This window comes from Mastigoproctus giganteus, chromosome 5 (assembly GCF_048544385.1).
Source record: "Mastigoproctus giganteus isolate SK-2022 chromosome 5, ASM4854438v1, whole genome shotgun sequence".
Lineage (NCBI taxonomy): Eukaryota > Metazoa > Arthropoda > Arachnida > Uropygi > Thelyphonidae > Mastigoproctus > Mastigoproctus giganteus.
In genome coordinates, this window is record NC_143579.1 from 71,163,341 (window position 1) to 71,172,622 (window position 9,282).

Consider the following 9,282-nt stretch of genomic DNA (forward strand, 5'->3'; position numbering starts at 1 on the left):
GCTCAGAAAACTTCATATCTGACTGCACAATTACTCCCAGGTCTTTTTCATTTTCTACCACCATAAGTGTTGTACCACACAGTTGGTACGTTTCTCTGGGGTTACTTCTACCCATATGCAGTACTTTGCATTTGTCACGGTTAAACTTCAGTTGCCACTTCTTAGCCCATCTGCCCAAATTATCTAGATCCTGTTGCAGTAGCACACTGCCATTACTGTCATTAACAACCCTGCCAACCTTTGTATCATCTGCAAACTTCGACATTAAGCCTGATATACCTTCATCAATATCATTGATAAATATACAAAACAACAGTGGACCTAACACCGAACCCTGTGGGACTCCACTAATAACATTAGTCCACAAAGAGCAGCACCCATTGATTACCACCCTCTGTCTTCTCCCACTTAACCATCCTTTTATCCATTGTAGCAACTTACCCTTAATACCATTCTGCTCCAATTTGTACAATAGTCTTCCATGTGCAACAGTGTCAAAAGCTTTCCTGAAATCCAAATATATGATATCAAAATTATTTTTTGCATCCAGTTCCTTTGTAACCACATCATAATATCCTATCAAATTTGTCAGACAAGACTTTCCCTTAACAAACCCATATTGTGTCTGAATTATTGCTGCAGTCTTGTCTAGATGATCCTGCAATAATCTTTAACCAGTGACTCCATTATTTTACCCGGAACAGAAGTTAAACTAACTGGTCTGTAATTACTCATGTCACCCTTCGATCCCCCCCTTTGTGAATTGGGGATAGATTTGCACATCTTCAGTCCTTGGGAACCTCCCCTGAGTCCAAGGATGCTCTCATAATTATGGCTAAGGGTTTGCTTAGTTGCCTTGCCGCCTCCTTTAATATAACTGGATAGATCCCATCCACCCCAGGTGCTTTTCTTATGTTTAACTTCAACAATTTCTCCTCCACTTTGCTCTCAGTTATTACAAAATCATTAAGTATCCTGCTACAATTTGATAACCTTCTGCCATTTTCAAACCTTAATAATTCCTCATGTGTGAATGAGATGCAAAATATTCATTCATATTGATAGCTTAGAGCAGATTCATACAGAATCTGCTCTAAGCTATCATACAGATTCATATTACAGATTAATACAGATTCATATTGACAGCTTAAAGCAAAATGCAAGTTACAAAAGGCTCATCTAGCTTTATAATGGAGTCCATGATTCAAATTCAGGAAAATGACACTGAAAATGTATTACAGTTAGTGTATAATTATTATATGCCTATAAAACTAGTAAATAATTTTACATAGCATTAGTGATAATATAACTAATACTAAAATATAAATCAAAAAGTTATCTCTCATAAAAATCTCATAAAAATAACTAAATAAAAATATAGATAACATATAATGCAGCCCACTAACATTTTCTACCTCCTGAATTGGCTCTCATGCCAAAAAGGTTGCTCACCACTGACTTAGGGGTTACATAGGCTACAAAATGTTGATTAAAACCACTATTGTGGAATAATGGTAGACATTGTTGAATAGTGAATATGCTGCTTTGAAGTGAATTGGCATTACAAATTAAAACTGAGTGGAAAACAGTGCTTTTCCGCAAGCATGTGTTCGTTTACTGGTTGGCATAGTGAAGGGGATTACAGCCATTCAACTCAGCTCTTTGCCAGGTTGAGGAGTATATAAGTGCTACATTCTTTCTCCACTTGCAGTTGTCTTGTAACTTTCCCTGAGGAGATGGAACGTCAGTGGTTGAAATTCCAATATCATTTTTTTTTTTTTTTTTTTAATTTTATTTATGGGGCACAACTTCCATCAGCATTTTATTAGGTGCACTTTTTATTCTTGCGCTCAATTCAGCATTGTAGTTTGTAATGATAAATTTTAAGCTGGTAAAAGACATATCACCTGAAAAGGCACTTAATTTTTCAGTATTAAAATTTCTTCTGGTTATTTCTTCAGTACTTTGTTGTTTTATTCATAGGCAGACTTCAGTATTAGTAGTAAATAATGCAAGGATGTGAGCTTATACAGTATTGGCAAAGAAAATTAAAACTTTTCCACTTCATGTTTCCATTCCCCTCCAATAGTCTGACCAATTCTTCCTTAAATTTATTCAAACTACCTACTTCCACAACACTAGATGGAAGTTTGTTCTAACATAACAATCAGTATAGGCTGAAATCAAATATTCACCTATATTCTGTATCCATAATCAGCCATTTTCAATCCACTGCAGGATGAAAGCCTCTCCAGCAACTTTCCAGTTCCTTCTGTTTTGTGCAATGGCCAATTCTGTAGCCATCCCTTTTCAATTTAAATTTGTCCAAGAAAGATATAGATACCATCAGCACTAAGTTTATTCAATCTAAAGCTTTACTTTTTTATCTCTTCAAAACCGCTTCTCATCAGAGGCGAACTATCAATTTTGTCTTCTCCCCTCCCCCCTCGGCAGATTTCCTAATGGCCAAGTGATCTCAACCATATCAAACCAGCCATATGACTCTAATTTCAATTGGAGTCATATGGCTAATTTCAAAAACTCAGGCATTTTGAGTTTTTCACTTGCGAGGATTCTTTATCTTCGCTATAGTTATTTCTATTTTGTTTAAGTCAGTGAGAATCCTGAAATTTTCTAAGAATATTTTGATACCCAGTCATAATGCTCTGCGTAAAAGTGCCCGTAGTGGTTTTTTTTTTTTTTTTCTCTCTCTGTCTCACATAAAAACGAAAACCATAATGATAGGCAAAACTAGAAGCATTACTAACCATGGGTGTTTAGTTTGAAGCTCCAAAAGTAAATGTGTGAACCAAATGCTGTCAGCAAAAAAAATATTTCATACTGGATCTAGGATGCCTAGATCTTAGGCCTGAGAAGACGCAGCTGTATTATCTAAGGGTTCCTTCTAACAAATTATTTGTTTTTATCCACGAGTTAATTGACTGTTAAAGCTATCGCATAACCGCCACGGACCATAGCTCTGCGTATACAAACTGCTTAAATGATTACAATATGTAACCAGACATTATTTTAATTGGTGTGGAAATGAAGTATTTACTGTGTTATTGTCTAAAGACAAGGTATGTTATTCCTAAATTACCCATCCAAATCGGTGATGAAATACAAATAAATACAGCATTTACCTTTTGTTATAGCATACGAGGCAAACACTACCCGCACCTTCCGAAATCTAAGTTTATTTTGACCGCTTCGCCCTTCAATCTATATATATAATACGCACACGCAGAAAGCAAGGGGGGGGACACTTTCTGTCATCTAACGATTCCTATTTAAACCTTTGAAAATGACGAGCAATAAAATCAAGCAAGTTTCAGGAACAGTGTTCCAAAAGTAGTTGAAATAGTAGTAGTATACAGGGTGACTCAAAAATACGCGTCATGACTTCAGGAATGAGTTCCTCATATGTAGACAATAAAAATATTTTATATCAACATAGTTCCGGAAATGCTTGGTTTCCGAGTTTTGAAGGTCTGTCTATGACACAAATAGTAATTGTTTAAAATGTCCACCTTCTGCCTGAATACAGGCCTCACATCGACGTCTCATGGACTCGCGAAGATGATGCCAAATTCCTGGCAGGTTTCGTATTGTCTCACAACCTGCCACAATTCGATTGCGGAGAGTTTCCACATCAGCTACCGGAGTCGAATACACCAATAACTTTAAATGGCCCCACAAGAAGAAATCTAGTGGGTTTAATCAGGTGAGCGTGGAGGCCAGACAGTTGGTCCACCGACCAGGAAACTTTCGATTCAGATAATTGCGAGCTAGGTGGCTGAAATGTGCGGGAGCGCCATCGTGCATGAAGTGTGCTTGTTGACGAATGATCAGTGGCGTGTTGTCCAAGAAATCGTGGTACAAACGACGAGCCCCCAGAGCATTGCCGTTCGCCAAACCGTACATAAAGTGCATATCTGCTTGCTCCTGATTTGAGTACATGGTCGGAATGGAAAACCACCCGATTCCGTCAGTACCTTGTGATGAAGGAAATCATCTGCGGGAGATAAGATATTCCGGTTAATAACTCGGAAACCAAGCATTTCCGGAACTATGTTAATATAAAATATTTTTATTGTCTACATATGAGGGACTCATTCCTGAAGTTATGCCGTGTATTTTTGAGACACTCTGTATAATATATTCACATCTTATTAAATGTCATGGGACACTCAATTAATTGTAGGAAGCTGCTTGTGTGACTGAAATATGCAAATGTTTTTGGCCTATAAGTGATTAACCGGAATTAAATTCAAAAGTGTGCACCAAACGATAAGCACACGGCAAGCGCAAGCAGATTTATTTATTTTATTTATTTCAGGTGGGGAGGAGTAATGGCCGTAGGAGAAGCTTTTGCTCAGAAGTTCACAGGTCGACAACCGGATGGAAAAAAGTGCAAGTTCAGAGATGACATAAGAAACGACCGAGTAGATGAAAAATTACTGACTATCAAAAGCTGGCACAACTTGAAGACGTCTGGTTACCTAATCTCAACATCAGATCCTAGAGCATAAGTGCTCAAGAATGCAAAAAGGCCAAATGTTTCCATTTATTTATATTCTTCTTCCAGATAAGTCAAAATAAACTTACAATCGCATGTTCCGATTAATTCAACAGAAAGCATTGCAAATCGGGACAATGTTTCAACCAAGAAAATTCCAAGTTGATTACGAAAGTGCTGTGATTAGATCCACAGAAGAAACATTTTCTGATGCTAAGGGCTATTTGTTTCATTTCAGTCGAGCAATTCGGCGGAAAGTACAAATTTAGGATTACGATTGGCGTACATCGAGAAACAAATTGTCAAAAAGTTAGTGAAGGCAATGGTGGGATTAGCATTTGTTTCTTTAGAGGAAGCTTGGGAAGAAATCATTCGAGAACCTCCACTGTCAGAATATTCTTCATATGAAAAGTGCGAAGTTTTTATAAAATACTTCGAAACAAATTGGATTGGACCCACTGCTCACTTTATACTATCATTGTGGCATCATGCTAATTTTGGTCCTCGGATAATAAATCATGCGCAAGGATAGCATTATGCCTTAAATAAATCTGTGAGCACCATCATGTTAATATATGGAAGATGATTACCCTTTAAAAAAAAAAACAAGATAATTTTAAGAGAATACTAGGATTAGTAAATGTTGGAAATCTTGCACCTCGTAAAAAACGTAAATACGAGGGCATTAATAACAAATTAATGAAATTAACTGCAGATAGACAAAATGGGGATATCGATTTACACATTTTTGTGCAAGCAGTTCGTTACTTTCTTCCACTAAATGATTAGTATAATTTAAACGTTAATAAATTGTATTTATATTTTAAACCTGTGTTTATTTCTTTATCAAGACATTTGTATTTTAAACAATTTGTATTTGCTTAAAGAAAATAAATTGATTATTATTTTGATGGTGTATATATATATATATATATTTTTTTTTTTTATTATGTTTTTGGAAGTCCATTTTTATCGCTCCGAAAAAATAGGATACGGTTACATACACACAATAGAAATATGATTAGGGCAAGTGGGAAATAGGACTTAAGCTATTAGGACATATGGAGTAACGCCGTGCTCAATACATGGCTCTCAGCACGTATTCATGTGTTCCCTAAAGCAGGATTTCCCAAAGTGTGGTCCGCGAACAACTTATTTGAAATATACCTACATAAAACTATAAAAAAAATTCCTGAAAAAATTGAAATGTAATAAAATACCAGATACCCAGTTATACTAAAAATAAATTTAATGATTTTATAATTTATTAAATTTATATCTATGATGTCTCCAGACGACTCTGCTCTTAACAAAAAGAAATTTAAAAAAATAGTGGCTGATGCACTCATAAATTTTATTATGCCATGTGTAATTAGCACGCTTACGTACATATTGCATCTGAAGTGACGGACTGTCTGTGCCATCTCTAACTTAGGAACCACGCCGCAGTCAGTGAGAACATTGTCATTTTTAATATGGATTACATTAGGTGAACATTTTTAATAATGTTCACCTAATAAGTCAAGTGATGGGCAGCCAAGTACAAGTAGAGATAATGGAAATAATATTAATAAACGCCCTGGCAATGGGCAGACTGACAGCATGGAAAAGAAATCCAAAATCTCTTGGACAAGGCAGTATTATGAAGATTATTTAAAATTTGGTTTCATCTGCGATAACCACATGCCAATTTGCGTTATTTGTTTTGAAACGTCAAATGCATGAAACTAGAAAATGAAACGGCACTTAGATTCAAATTGTCAAAAAGTTAGTGAAGTCAATGGTGGAATTACCCTTTAAAAAATTAAAGGGTAATCCCACCATTGATTTTGTAGGAACCAAACGGTGGGAAGGAGCAGTAGTGCGTATCACATGCATTCTTAGATTAGACCGGGGTTCGAGCCCGTCACCACCAAATACGGAGAATGCGGAAAGGTCAGGGAATGACCCCCGCATATCCCGGAGCAATATGGCCTTAGTTGCTAATGCTCCTAAAAACAACAACAGTACAAAAAGGGGGGGAGGTACGTTCCAAGAGCTAACCAAAATACGCCATTTTTTTTTTTTTTTTTTTTTTATAACTAGCGGAAACTTAATTTTTATAGTAGTAATAACTTACTATTTTAACTTTATTTTTATAATAGTAGTAACTGAACAAACGTCTTACCTTACAAACTGATACTTATATGTGAGATAATGAACGTCATTTAATTTTCTTCCTCTTCATCGCTGCTAACCACAATCTCTTCTGCAGCATCTACACTGCACTCGTCTAAGTCACAATTATTTTTTACGTTCTCAAACAGGTACAAGTTCAATAGCACAGAACCTAACCCAGAGATCTCCCAACAAAATACAGTGAACCCCACTTTAAATGATTAGTGAAAATTGGAAGAATGTTTTCCTGTTAGCAAAATAAAAATAAATTTACGCTACCTACATAGCTTAATTAATACGTGCTATTATGCATATGGTCCAAGGAAGCCTGAGGCTTATGCTGCAACAGCCAAAAAAGAAAAAATTTCACTAGTTACCCTGAGAGAGAGAGAGAGAGAGAGAAGGGAATCGCCAAGAAAGAGAAGAATGATGATATCCAGCTCAGGACCCTGGGTGTGCCAAGCCCATACTCACCAGATGTGAGCCCCCGGGGTAATATGTACATTTATGTCAGTGAACAGAAATGTACATATGTACATTTCTGTTCACTGACTTTTTTTTTTTTTGTTGTAAAATTTAAAACAGCAAAAATGATAAGCAATTAATAACAAAGAACACGGCGCGCACAAGTGAGATACGGAGTAATGAGTTTCTGAAAATTTATGTTTTTTATGATTGAATATTTGATAGAAGGAGAAACCCAAAGAATTCCCACTGTCGGTACTATAGCAAAAGAAGGCAAGAAGATCGAGTTTACTACCCGTTTGTAATTGATTACACTAACAGAAAAGATCAATAAACCGGAGAGTGCAAATTGTTTTCGTTTTATGGTAGTGACCTCCAGAAATGTGCTTTAGAAAAATATCACGATGGCGATAACAACGAGTCAACAGCAAGGATTGACAAAAAGGAATCGAAACGTTGAAAATTACATCTAACATAATAATAGCAGACTTTTTCCCAGCACAAAAGCTCAAAAATACAGTGTTCTGCGAGGTTACCAGCAATTCTCAAACCGTGTTACGAAATCTTGTTGTGCGAGGATTGCCGAAATTTATCAATCGTGTTAGAGCAAAACCGTGTTGTAGAAGTACCGTGTTATACGAGGGTTGCCCCGTATAACACGGTACTTCTACAACAAACACGGTCGTTGGCTTATTTAATCAAATAAGCCAAAGGAATTTTTCATTAATAAGAAAAATTAATATATTTCATCTAGAAAAAGTTTTGTAAAGACTGTTTCCGTGAGATGTTGCAATGAAGACGGTTTCGCTTCGCATGAAGTTGCAAAACTAATAGCCCATACAGGATACCCTCATACTATTGGTGAAAAGTTAAAACTTCCCGCACTAAAAGTAATCAGCTGCATTTACTCTCCTTATCAAATAACTGTGAAGCGTAGAATTGTGGGAATGGCGAATAATATCGAAGAAATTCTCATAAAGCGCATTCAAAGCTGTCAATTTTTTTTATTTACAAGTAGATGAAAGTACAGACAGCAAATAATGCCAATTTAATGTGCTTTGTAATGTAATTTAAGGTATAATTTTAAGGGCACCGTCAGTGAAGATTTTTTGTTTTGTAAACCCCTACCATTTTTAATTATATAACTCTAAAGTGGAATCGATTTGGAACAAACGTGTCGGATTGAGTTGCGATCGCGCCCAGTCAGTGGAAGGTTCCCGTGCGGGACTTTAGCCGAGAGGTGGCGCTAGATTGTGAATAGTAATAGAGGCATTTGATGCAAGAAAACAAGTGTATGAGCTTATGTAGCACATCTATTCTACAACTGGCTTTCCTCAATTTGAATTTATTTCCCCTTAGGTTCGTAATCTGAGCAAGCGCAAGAATCCCATCAGAATTCAGTGTGCTCAACCATTCAAGGCCTTATACACCTCAATCAGATCACCTTGCAGTTGCCTAGTCTCCAGCCGCTGCAATTTGCAGAACTTAAGCCTCTCTTTGTAAGAGAGGCTTAAGTTCTGCAAATCCTTTCATTCCCCTCACCAATCTTGTTACCCTTCTCTGTACACGATCAAGCAAATCTACATCCTAAACTGAGGCCTCCAGACCTGTATGAAGTACTCAATACGTGGCCTGACCATTGCCTTATAGAAAGGGATAATCACCTTTTCCCTGCTAGCAAAATTCCTGTATATCATGACCCATGATATGAAGTTTTCTGCATTGCTCAGAAAACTTCATATCTGACTGCACAATTACTCCCAGGTCTTTTTCTTTTTCTACCACTCTAAGTGTAGTACCACACAGTTGGCACGTTGCTCTGGGGTTACTTCTACCTATATACAGTACTTTGCACTTCTCAAGGTTAAGTTTCAGTTGCCACTTCTAAGCCCATCTGTCCAAATTTTTTAGATCCTGTTGCAGTGTCACACTGTCATTAACAACCCTGCCAACCTTTGTATCATCTGCAAACTTTGACACTAAACCTGATATACCTTCATCAATATTGATAAATATACAAAACAACAGTGTGCCCAATACCGAATCCTGTGGGACTCCACTAATAACATTAGTCCACGAAGAGCAGCATCCATTGATTACCACCTGTCTTCTCCCACTCAACCACCCTTTTATCCATTGTA

At 36.8% G+C, this 9,282-nt stretch overlaps 1 protein-coding gene across 2 annotated transcripts in view; it reads right to left on the reverse strand.

Moving 5' to 3' along the window:
• Nucleotides 1–3,203, reverse strand: part of LOC150085475 (ATP-dependent 6-phosphofructokinase-like) — a 499,449-nt gene extending 496,246 nt beyond the window's left edge. Inside the window, exon 1 of one of the 2 annotated variants that reach the window (XM_090374056.1) lies at nucleotides 3,144–3,203. The gene's annotated coding sequence lies outside the window, so the exon portion shown is untranslated. The remainder of the gene's footprint in view (nucleotides 1–3,143) is intronic. The other variant, XM_090374057.1, reaches the window with a different exon arrangement.
• Nucleotides 3,204–9,282: the final 6,079 nt, after the last annotated feature.